Raw genomic sequence first — 13239 nt, 5'->3', positions numbered from 1 at the left:
ACTTTTGTTGTTGTTGTTTGTGTGTGTGTGTGTGTGTGTGTGTGTTTGGTTTTAAAGAACAGAATTTTATTTTCGCACAATTCAGGAGGCTAGAAGTCTGAATTCTGGGCATCAGCTCTAGGAATACTATGTACTCTTGATATGATGTGATGAAAATGGTAAATTACCTCTGTGGTCTTCCTTCCCAAAACACATAAAACCAGTCTAATCATTAGAAAGGCATCAGAGAGATTCCAAAAGAGAGATATCTTACAAAAAACCTGACCAGTACTCAAAACTGTCAAGGTCATTAACACAAGGAAAGTCTAAGAAACTGTCACAGCCAAGTGGAGTTTAATGAGACATGACAACTAAATGTAACGTGGAATTGTGGGATTCTGGAACAGAAAAATGATATTAGGTAAAAACTAAGGAAATCTGAATAAAGTACAGAGTTTGCTTAATAACGATGTATCAATATTGGTTAATTAGTTGTGACAAATATACCATAGTATTGTAAGATGTTAACAATAAAGGAAACTGGATGTCGTGCATATTAGAACTCTCAGTGCTATTTCTGCAACTTTTTTGTAAATCTAAAACTGTTCTAAAATATAAAGTTTAGTTAAAAGAAAGGGGGGGAGCAGCCAAGATGGCAGCTTAGTCATAGGCACGATACCATCCCCCTACAGCAAAGACCCAAAAAAACCAAGTGAAACAGATGCAAATAACAATCCTGGAACCCTGAACAACAAAAAAGAAGGATAAAGAATCAAATCAAACACCAACTAGAGGAAAAATTGAACGAATGCAGTGAACGAGGAGTAACATGGAACGGAAAGGCTCTGCCAGCCATCCTGGCTCAATGTGGCCATCTTAAGACAAAGCCAGTAGTGACCCTGTGTGAGGAACACAGGGAGGCAACTTCATGACATTCCCATAGGAGACAGAGAAACTGTATAGATACATCCAGAGAGAAGTAAGGTGAGTGGATTATGATCCCAACCTAAGGAAGGAAAACATAGAAAGGAGACTGAGAATTACAGGGATCCTGCCATCCACAGAGCAGGGACGGTTTTAGCATCTAGAATCAGATATACTCACGAGTTGCAGTCCCTGACTTCTGGGGTGAGTGGCACATGAGGAGGTGGATCTGCAGAGTATTGGTGGGAGGTTTCCTACCCGACTGGACTCTGGGTGGCCTGCCCCTCTTCGCACTAGGTTGGGAACAGGTCCTGACTGCTGGCTGCAGTAGACAAGAAGTGCCCTGGCATCCATGTCTGCTAGCCAGAGGGGTGCACTACCACTCCCACAACTTTCCTGATTAGAAGTGGTGGAAGGTCTCATACCCTGGCCACCCCACTTGACCAGAGACTATATCATAAATTCATCCCCTCCGCCCACCCAGCCCCGTCCATCACTCTCTCCTGCCCACCCGATGAGTGGTAATAGTCATGAAGCTGCATGCACACCCACCTGGAACCTATACCCCCCCAGGCACAGCAAGAGGTGGTGGCAGTGTGACAACAAGCGTGTGCCAGTCCACTGCTCCCTCACTCCTCCCATCTCCTGGTGAGAGGTGGAGGCAGCGTGATCACACAAGCACCTGCCTGGAGCTTGCCCCCTTCCCCCACACCTGGCAAGGGGCAATGAGCAAGCGAGTGAGCATACACCAGCCCTCCACTCACCCCTCACCTGGTGAGAGGCAACGGCAGCAAGATTGTATTCACATTCGCTCACCACTCACCCCCCATCTGGTGGGAGACACTAGCCAGCCACACCCACTGCACCTGCCACCCCATCCACATGGCAAGTGTCGCTGCCCACTCTTGCACCACTAGACCAAAGACAGACAGTGGCCAATGCCTGCCCAACCCACCCCCAGTCACCTAGCAAGACCAGTGAACAGACTCACACTTACAAACCTAGCCACTACCCTACCCACCTGGAGACAGGTGGCAAGCACTCCAGTGCAGCCAGTTTAGACGCCAGAGTAACATGCCAGTCCCGTCTGCATGGATACATCAAAACAAAACAAAAAATCAGGATGCAGCAAACAAACACACAATTAATAAATGTAATAACACCTTAATGCCTCGGAGACAACAGACAATATCAAATCACTTAAAGAAACCAGACAAAATGGCTCCAGCTAGTGACCAAAACAAAGAACCAGAAAACCTCCCTAAGGAAGAAATGGTAATGGAACTACCTGATAAGGGACTAAAAAGACATATACAGGGTCCTCCAAGAGATCAAGGAAAACACAGACAAAACCAAGGAAAACACAGACAAAACCCTAGAAGAATTCAGGAAAACAATACAAGAGCAAAACAACAAAATATATAGATAATTAGAAACTATACAAAAACATCAACTAGAAATCCAGAAGATTAACAATAAAATTCAGAAATAGACAACTTAATGGAAAGAAATAGAAGAGGTGAGTCAATGGAAGACATAATCAGCAAAATAGAGGCCAAATCTCTAATTTGCTTGAGGAATGTCTTAGGCTGGGTTCTCTAGAGAAGCAAAACCAGTAAAGCGTATAAATATATATATAGTGAGAGAGATTTATATCAAGGAAATGGCTCACGTGATTGTAGAGGCTAGAACATCCCAAGTCCGTGGATCAGTGTAGAGGCCTCTCCCAAGTCACACAGCCACAGAAGCTGGCAAGCCTGGTCGGACAGCAGGGGTCCCACTCACAGGCTGTGCAGGTTGACGAATTCCAAGATTGACAGGAAAGATCACAAGGTTTCTCCTGATTCACATAGCTTCAGGGGCTGGCGAACTCAAGATCAAGAGGTCAGAGAGCAGGGCTCTGCTCACAGGCTGTGAAGATCGACAAATCCCAAGTTCGGGAGATAAGCTGACAGCTCAAGTCCCAAGAACCGGAGATGAGATGACAGGAGGCAGCCACAGGATCCAGAGTGAGCAAAAAGCCAGAACATCTGCTTATATTCCGATGGAGGCCACACCCCCAAGGAAAATCCCTTTCATCTGATTGTCTACTCACAGTATATTCAATCATGGGAGTGATTACATTAAAACACTGAGAATTATGGCCCAGACTAGTTGACACACAATCTTAACCATCACAAGGAAGAATCAGAAAAAAGAGTGAACAAAAATGAAGAAACCCTAAGAGTTATGTGGGACACCATCAAGAGGAAAAACTTATGCCTGATCAAATTCCAGAGCAGGAGGAGAAAATAAAAAGCACAGAGAGAATTTTTAAAGATTTGCTGGCAGAAAACTTCCCTAATATCATGAAAGATGAGAAGATATCCACACAAGATGCACAATGAACCCCATACGGGATAGATCCCAAAAGAAAATCACCAAGATATATCATAATCAAACTTTCCAAAACCAAAGACAAAGAAAGATTTCTGAGACCAGCTTGGGGAAAAAGAAAAGATCACCTACAATGGGGACCAATAAGACTAAGCTCTGATTTCTCAGCAGAAATCATGCAAGCAAGAACACAATGGGACGACATATATAAAACCCTGAAAGGAAAAAATTGCCAACAAAGAATTATATATCCAGCAAAACTGTCTCTCAAATATGAAGCCAAAATAAGGACATTTCCAGAAAAACAGAATTTAAGGGAATTTGTAAAAACCAGACCAATCTTAAAAGAAATATTACAGGGAGTCTTTCAGACAGAGACCCAACAACATAAGACAACAACATGAGATTAAGACACATGACAGCATCAGCCAGATACCAACCTAGATAAAGAATACTCAAAAATAAAATAAAGCTACACTGAAAACAGGGAATCAGAGACGTCAATCTGTAATGGCAACAACTTCAAAACAAAAAGGGAGAATAAACACTGTAATTATAGAACTTCCATATGGAGAGGAAGTCAAGGCAATAACAAGAAATAAAAGCTTGCTTTAAACTTAGGAAGATAAAGGTAAACTTCAGGGTAACCACAAAGAAAATTAACAAATCTACCCATCCAAATAAAAGAAGAAAATCACAAAGACGCAGTAAACACAAAATCAACAACAATGAAGAAAATGAAAAGAAAATCCACAAACAAAAAGAACACAGCACAGAAAATTATACAGAACAAAGAAACTGTCAACACCACTAAAGAAGCATAACAAAGTGACAGCAGTGAATTCATACCTATCTATAATCACACTGAATGTAAATGGTTTAAATGCACCAGTAAAGAGATAGAGAGTGGCAGAATGGATTTAAAAAATGACCCATCAATATGTTATCTACAAGAGATACACCTTAGATACAAGACATAAATAAACTAAAAATCAAAGGAGGGAAAAAAATATATCAAGCAAACAGTAACCAAAAAAGAGCAGGAGTGGCATACTAATCTCAGATAAAATAGACTGTAAGGCAAAATCCATAACCAAAAACAAGGAAGGACACTATATAATTATTAAAGGGACAATCCACCAAGAAGACCTAACCTTAATAAATAGCTAAGCACCCAGAAACAGGGCTCCAAAATACATAAAACAAGCTCCAACAGCACTGAAAGGAGAAATAGACAGTTCACAATAATAGTAGGAGACTTCAACACACCACTCTTGGTAAAAGACAGAACATCTAGAAAGAAACACAACAAAGCTGCTGAAAGATCTAAAGGCCAAAATCAACCAATTTGACCACATAGACATATATCGAACACTCCACCCAACAGCAGCAAAGTATACATTCTTTTCCAATGCACATGGAACATTCTCCAGAACAGACCACATTTTAGGCCACAAGGCAACCCTCAATAAAATCCAAAATATCAAAATAATACAAAGTATTCTCTGTGATCACAATGTCATAAAAGTAGAAACCAATAACTGGGAGAGCAAGGGAAAAAAAATCAAATACGAGAAACTGAATAACACCTTGCTTAAAAACAACTGGGTAATAGAAGAAATCAAAGAAGGAATAAAAAAATTCCTAGAATCAAATGAGAATGAAAACACATTATACCAAAACCTTTAGGACACAGCAAAGGCAGTGCTCAGAAGTCAATTTATAGCAATAAATGCACACATCAAAAAAGAAGAATGGGCCAAAATCAAAATGTTAGCCCTACAACTAGAACAAATAGAAAGAGAACAGCAAAAGAAACCCACAGGCAACAGAAGAAAGAAAATAATAAAGATTAAAGAAAAAATAAATGAAATAGAGAATAGAAAAACAATAGAAAGAATAAACAAAACCAAAAGTTGGTTCTTTGAAAAGATCAATAAAATTGACAAACCACTGGCCAAATTGACAAAAGAAAAACAGGAAGCAAATAACCCAAATAAGAAATGAGATGGGGGACATTACAACAGACCCAACTGGAATAAAAAAGATCATAACAGAATACTACGAAAAATTGTACTCCAACAAACTTGAGAACATAGAGGAAATGGACAAATTTCTAGAAACACACTACCTCTGAACAGACACATAATAAGAGAAGAAACTGAAGAGGTAATATAAGAACTCCCAACAACAACAACAAAGCCCTGGCCCAGATGGCTTCACTGGAGAATTCTACCAAACATTCAGAGAAGAGCTCACACTACTACTATTAAAACTATTGCAGAGCATAGAAAAGGAAAGAATACTCCCAAATTCATTCTATGAAACCAGCATAACCCTGATACCAAAGCCAGGCAAAGACATGACAAAAAACAGAAAATTACAGACCAGTCTCTTTCATGAATATAGATGCAAAAATTCTCAAACAAATTGCAGGAAATAGAATTCAGCATCATATAAAAAAAAATACACCATGACCAAGTGGGATTCATACTAGGTATGCAAGGATGGTTCAAAATTAGAAAATCAATCAATGCAATCCACCACATAAATAGAACAAAAGAAAAGGATCACACGATCATCTTAATTGATGCAGAAAAGGCATTTGATAAAGTCCAACTCCGATTCCTGATAAAAACTCTCAATAAAATAGGAATAAAAGGGAAATTCCTCAACATAATAAAGGGCATCTATACAAAACCAGTGGGGCCCTGGTGACACAGTGGTTAAGCGCTTGGCTGCTAACCAAAAAGGTCAGCAGTTCAAATCCACCAGCTGTTCCTTTGAAACCCTATGGGGAAGTTCTACTCTGTCCTATAGGGTCGCTATGAGTCTGAATCAACTCGACAGCAACAGGTTTGGGTTCTGTTTTTCTTTTATTCAGAACCAACAGCCAACATCATTCTCAATGGAGAGAGGCTGAAATCATTCCGCCTGAGAATGAGAACAAGACAAGAATGTTCTTTATCACCACTCTTATTTAACATTGTGCTGGAAATCCTAGCTACAGCAATAAGGCAAGAGAAAGAAACAAGGGGCATTCAAATTGGAAAGGAAGAAATAAAACTATCCCTATTTGCAGATGATGTGATACTATGCATACAGAACCCCAAAGACTCCACAAGAAAACTACTGGAACTAATAAAAAGATTCAACAGAGTAGCAGGATACAAGATCAACATACAAAAGTCAGTTGGATTCCTATACACTAACAAAAAGAACTTTGAAAAGGGAATCAGGAAAACCATACCATTTATAATAGCCCCTAAAAAAAAAATACTTAGGAATTAATCTAACATGGGATGTAGAAGACCTATACAAAGAAAACTATAAAACACTACTGCAAAAACCCAAAAGATACTTAAATAAATGGAAAATCATACAATGCTCATAGACAGGAAGACTCAACATTGTGAAAATGTGAATTCTACCCAATGCGACCTACAGATATAACGCAATCCCCATCCAAATATCAACAGGATTGTTTAATGAGATAGAAAAAAATAATCACCAACTTTATATGGAAAGGAAAGAGGCCCCAGATAAGCAAAGCATTATTGAAGAAAAAGAACTAAGTAGGAGGCCTCACACTACCTGATCTCAGAACCTACTATACAACTATGTATACACCTATGGTAGTCAAAACAGCCTGGTACTGGTACAATGACAGAAACCCATGGAATAGAATTGGGAACCCATATGTAAAAACATTCACCTATGGTCAGCTGATCTTTGGCAAAGGACCGAAGTCCATTAAAAGGGGGGAAAAGACAGTCTTTTTAACAAATGGTGCTGACAAAACTGGACGTCTATCCGTAAAAAATGAAATAGGACCCATACCTCAAACCATACACAAAAACGAACTGAAAATGGATCAAAGACCTAAATATAAAACCTAAAACAATAAACGTCATGGAAGAAAAAACAGGGACAATGCTAGGGGCCCTGATACATGGCGTAAATACCATAACTAACAATGCACAAACACTAGAAGATAAACTAGATAACCGGGAGCTCCTAAAAATTAAACACTTACGCTCATCAAAAGACTTCAACAAAAGAGTGAAAAGAGAACCTACAGACTGGGAAAAAATTTTGGCTACGACATATCCTACAGGGCCTAATCTCTCAAATCTATAAAATACTTCAACACCTCAACAACAAAAAGACAAATAATCCAATTAAAAAATGGGCAAAGGATATGAACAGACACTTCACCAAAGAAGACATTCAGGCAGCTAACAGACTCATGAGGAAATGCTCACAATCATTAGCCATTAGAGAAATGCAAATCAAAACTACAATGAGATACCATCTTACCCAATATTACTGGCACTAATTAAAAAAAACAGAAAATAAATATTGGAGAGGTTGAGGGGAGATTGGAACTCTTATATATTGCTGGTGGGAATGTAGAATGGTACTACCACTATGGAAAATGAAATAGCACCTCCTTAAAAAGCTAGAAACACCATATGATCCAGCAATCTCACTCCTAGGAATACATCCTAGAGAATTAAGAGCCGTCACATTAATAAACTTATGCACACCCACGTTCATTGCAGCATTATTCACAATAGCAAAAAGATGGAAACAACTTAAGTGTCCATCAACTGATAAATTGATAAAGAAATTATGGTACACACACACAATGGAATACTATGCAACAATAAAGACCAATGATGAATCTGTGAAACATCTCATAACATGGATGAATCTGGAGGGCATTATGCTGAGTGAAATAAGTCAATCACAAAAGGAAGAATATTGTATGAGATCACTATTATAAAAACTCAAGAAAAGGTTTACACACAGGAACGGTCTTTGATGGTTATAAGGAAGGGGGAGGTGGGGGAGGGGAAATCACTAACTAGATGGTAGACAACTGTTAACTTTGGTGAAGGGAAAGACAACACACAGTATAGGGGAAGCCAGCACAACTTGACCAAGGCAAAGTCATAGAAGCTTCCTAGACACATCCAAACACCTTGAGGGACCAAGTTACTGGGGCTGAGGGCTAGGGACCATAGTCTTGGGACATCTAGGTCAATTGGCATAACATAATTCATAAAGAAAATGTTCTACATCCTACTTTGGTGAGTAGCATCTGGGGACTTAAAATCTTGTGAGTGGCCATCTAAGATACATCTACTCTTCCATCCTATTCGGAGCAAAGGAGAATGAAAAAAATCAAAGACACAAGGAAAATATTGTCCAAAGGACTAATGGACCACATGAACCACAGCCTCCACAAACCTGAGCCAAGAAGAACTAGATGGTGCCTGGATACCACCACCGACCACTCTGTCAGGGATCACAATAGAGGGTACCCAGGCAGAGTGGGAGAAAAATGTAGAACAAAATTCAAATTCACAAAAAAGACCAGACTTACTGGTCTGACAGTGACTGGAGGAATCCCCTAAACTAAGGCTCCTAGACACTCTTCTAACTTAGAACTGTAGCCACTCCCAAAGTTCACCTTTCAGCCAAGTATTATACAGGTCTATAAAATAAACAATAACACCCATGAGGCAAAAGCTACTTAGAACAATCAAGCCTATGAGAGAAAATGGGCTACACTTGCCCAAAAGCAAAGATGAAAAGGCAGGAAGGGACAGAAAACTGGACAAATGGAAACGGGGAAGCCAGCGTGGAAAGGGGGAGAGTGCTGACACATTGTGGGGATTGCATTCAATGTCATGAAACAATTTGTGTATAAATTATTGAATGGGAAACTAATTTGCTCTGTAAACCTTCACCTAAAACACAATTAAATGTTCCAAAAAAGGGGGTGGGAGAGAGAACAAGTCAAAAGGACATAGGAGCCAGCTTGAGAGGACTCCCATAGGCCAAACCTGAGACAATTTAAGCATCAAAATAAACATCAAGGTTTGATGACTTCTGGGTCTAGTCAAGAAAGAGTAGCCCCTTTCCTCCCAGGTTTTCCCTCTTACAACTAAAAAACCCTGGACATAGCAGAAGAAACAAACATAGGAAGACTCTGAAAGGTGGAAAGAAGGCAGACTAACTAGGGACCTCAGGACTTGAGGACCAATAAGGCAGTGAGTTCCCAAGGTATTCTTTTTTGCTTCCCATATATTCTGGATGAGACCCTGAGAAACTGCCAATTGGCAAAGTTAAAAAAAAAAAAAAATCCCTAGCCAAAATAGTGGGTAAAACGGCAGCCTAACTGAACAGTAAACCTTCGACAATAACCACCCTACTTCAGGCAAACACCAATGAAAAAACTGCCCTCAACTGTGGTTTCAGCGGAACTGAGTGGGGAGGTAGTCTTCCACACAGCCGTCTGCCTGATGGAAGCATGCAGTGGTGCTGTGATTCCACTGGGGTGATGTTAGCTGGCCCAAGCAGGGAACTCTTGTTCCATCTCCCACTGGGTTGAAAGAAGTGGCAGTGTTTTGATTCCCTTGGTGTGGCAGGCAGGTATGAGTAGGGAGTTGATTTCCATCCCCTCAGTGGAAGCAGGCAGTACCGATTTCACTGCTGGGGTAGTGTTAGCTGGGTTTAGCTTTGGAGCTGAACCTTCATACCACCTAGCAGCAATGAGACTGAATGAGGCAGTGTGAGGTTAGTCTAATCTGCTCTCCACCTACCCCTCCCACTCCATGTCAGCGGGGCCAGAAGGGAGCTTAGCCTCCACACCCACTCAGTATCAGTGAGGCAGAATCAGGAGGTAAGTAATGAGGCTAGTATCAGTGCACCACTGGTGTCAGTGGAGCTATAGAGAACGCTGAACCTTCACATCCAATTGGAAGTAATGAGACTGAATGAGAGGTTCTGAGGCAGGGCTAACTGGAACTCTGCTTTCCCACCCCTTAGCAGGGAGCTGCGACTCTATCCCCACCCAGCATCTATGAAGCAGAACAAGAAAGTGTGAGGAAGTTCTAGTAGGCAATCTGCTTTCCCAGTCCCTGGTGTCAGCAGAGCCCAGAGGAAAGCTGTGCCTCCAACCCCACCCTGCAGTGATGAAGATGAAGTGGTGCACTGCAGTGCAAGTTGGTCTTCTGCTTCTCCTCTCTCCCTGGTGTCAGTGAGGCCCAGTGGGGAGCTGAGATAAAACCCCAAATCAGCAACAATGAGGCAGCATGAGTTGGTGTTCTGTTTTCATAGAGAAGGTGTTGGCGGGATAAAGGGGGAAGTTGAAGTTCTACCTCACCACCTGCAATGAGTTAGTGTGAGTCAGTCTTCAACCTTTGGTGGGATGGTGTCAACAAGATCCGGTGGGGAGTTGAACATATACTTTCACCATACTTTTGCTTTACATATAAACAGAGTGAATACCTACAGTCTTAGTCATCTAGTGCTGCTATAACAGAAATACCACAAGTGGATGGCTTTAACAAAGAGAAATTTATTTTCTCACAGTCTAGTAGGCTACAAGTCCAAATTCAGGGTGTCAGCTCCAGGGGAAGGCTTTCTGTCTCTGTCCCCCTTCTCATCAATCTTCAGTTGGTCTGGGAGCATCTCAGCACAGGAACCTCTGGTCCAAAGGACACACTCTGCTACCCGCACTGCTTTCTTGGTGGTATGAGGTCCCCCATGCTCTGCTTGCTTCCTTTTCCTTTTATCTCTTGTAAGATAAAAAGTGGTGCAGGCCACACCCCAGGGAAAATCCCTTTACATTGGATCAGGGATGTGACCTTAGTAAGGGTATTACAATCCCACCCTACTCCTCTTTAACATAAAATTAGAATCACAAAATGGAGGACAACCACACAATACTGGGAATCATGATCCAGCCAAATGATACACACATTTTTGGGGGGACCTAATTCAATCCATGACACCTACTTTCCAAAACAAAGATTAAATGGGATCCAGAGTATCACACATATGCCCAAAATGTCTATGATATCATAAAAAACACACATTAATACCAAGAACCATATAATTATAACTTGAATGAGAGAAGTCAATCAACATAGGCCAACACTGAGAATATCTGTTGGAAATATCTGACAAGCATTTTAAAGTAGCAACCAGAAAAATCCTTCAATAAGCAATGACAAACACTCTTGAAATAAATGTAAAACCAGAAAATTTCAGCACAGAAATAGAAGAGAAAAAAATTTAAAAGGGAAATTATAGATCTGAAAAATACAGTAAGATAAATACAAACATCACAGGCTCAATAGTAGACTGGAGGTGAAAGAATCAGTAAAATTGAAGGCAGATCAACAGAAATTACCCAACTGAAATATGGCAATGAATACTGGTGACGGTTGCACAACATGATGGATGTAACTGTTTTCACTGAATTGTACAAGTGACAAATACTGAATTGGTAAATGTTGTGTTATCTATATTTTTTATAACAATAAGAAAATTAAAAAAGAAATTACTCAGCTAAACAAAAGAGAAGACAGACAGATAAAAGTAAAATGAATAGAGCCTCAGGGACTTGTGGGATGATAATAAAAGATCTAATATTTGTATCATCAGAGCACAGAAGGAAAGGGTAATTAGTCTAGAACTGAAAAATATTAAGAAATAATGATTGAAAATTTACCAAGTTTGGAGAAATGCATAAACCTACAAATTCAAGAAGCAGAGAGAACTCCAAACAGGATAAATCCAAAGAAATCCATACTAAGACACATAATCAAACTGCTGAAAACTAAAGACAAAGCAAAAAACTTGAATAGGCTAGAGAGATATGACATATTACCATAGGAGAACAATGGTTTGAATATCAGGAGATTTCTCATCTGAAACTATGAAGATTAGAGGAAGTAGTACAACAATTTTCAAGTGCTGGAAGAAAAGAAATGTCAACCTCAAATTCTCTACCCAGAAAAAATATCCTTTAGGAATGAAGAGAGAGAATAAAGGCATTTTCTGTTGAAGGAAAATGAAGAGACAGCTAAAGGAAGTTCCCTAAACAGAAAGAAAATGATACATAAGGAGGCTGGGACTTCAGGAAGGAAGAAAGAACAACAGAATGGGGTAAAAAGGGGGTAAATATAATAGAACATTTTTTTCACGTGTTTTAAAATTATGTTAACAGGTGAAGCAAAAATTACAAAATTATCTGCTGTGAAGTTCAATGTATGTAGATGTCATGGATTGAATTGTGTCCCCCAAAAATATATGTATAAATTTGGCTAGGCCATGATTCCCAGCATTGTGTGATTGTCCACTATTTTGTCATCTGATGTGATTTTCCTATGTGTTGTAAATACTGTCTCTACGATGTTGATGAGATGGGATTAGTGGCAGTTATGTTAACGAGGAAGGACTCAATCTAAAAAATTGGATTGTGTCTTGAGCCAATCTCTTTTGAGATATAAAAGACAGAAGCAAGCAGAGAGACAGGGGGAACCTCATACCACCAAGAAAGCAGCTCTGGGAGCAAAGCGTGTCCTTTGGACCTGGGGTTCCTGCACAGAGAAGCTTCTAGACCAAGGGAAGATTGATGACAAGGACCTTCCCCCAGAGCCAACAGAGAGAGAAAGCCTTCCCCTGGACTGGCTCCCTGAATTCAGACTTCTAGCCTCCTAGACTGTGAGAGAGTAAATTTCTGTTTGTTAAAGCCATCCACTTGTGGTATTTCTGTTATAGCAGCACTAGATGACTAAGACAGTAGAGGAAATACTTTAAACATTTATATTTAAAAAGTGGGGAGCGTAAAAGGATTCAAATGGAAGTAGTTTCTACACTTCGCTCAAAGTGATAAAATCTTGATACCAGTAGACTGTGATGTTGGACACACACACACCCCACTGTAGAACAACCATTGTAAAAACTATAAAAAGAGATATATTCAAGAACATTATAAATAAATGAAGATGGAATTTTAATAAATTTTAAAGTAACCACAGGAAGGCAGGAAAAAGGAAACAGAAGAATGAAAAACAGAGGAAACAAACAGAAAACAAATAATAAAATGACAGATTTAAGCCCTAAAATAGCAATATAAATAATTAATTTAAGGTAGAT

Source organism: Trichechus manatus, unplaced genomic scaffold, assembly GCF_000243295.1.
Source record: "Trichechus manatus latirostris isolate Lorelei unplaced genomic scaffold, TriManLat1.0 scaffold00046, whole genome shotgun sequence".
In the NCBI taxonomy this organism is placed as follows: domain Eukaryota; kingdom Metazoa; phylum Chordata; class Mammalia; order Sirenia; family Trichechidae; genus Trichechus; species Trichechus manatus.
This window is presented reverse-complemented; position numbering follows the sequence as displayed.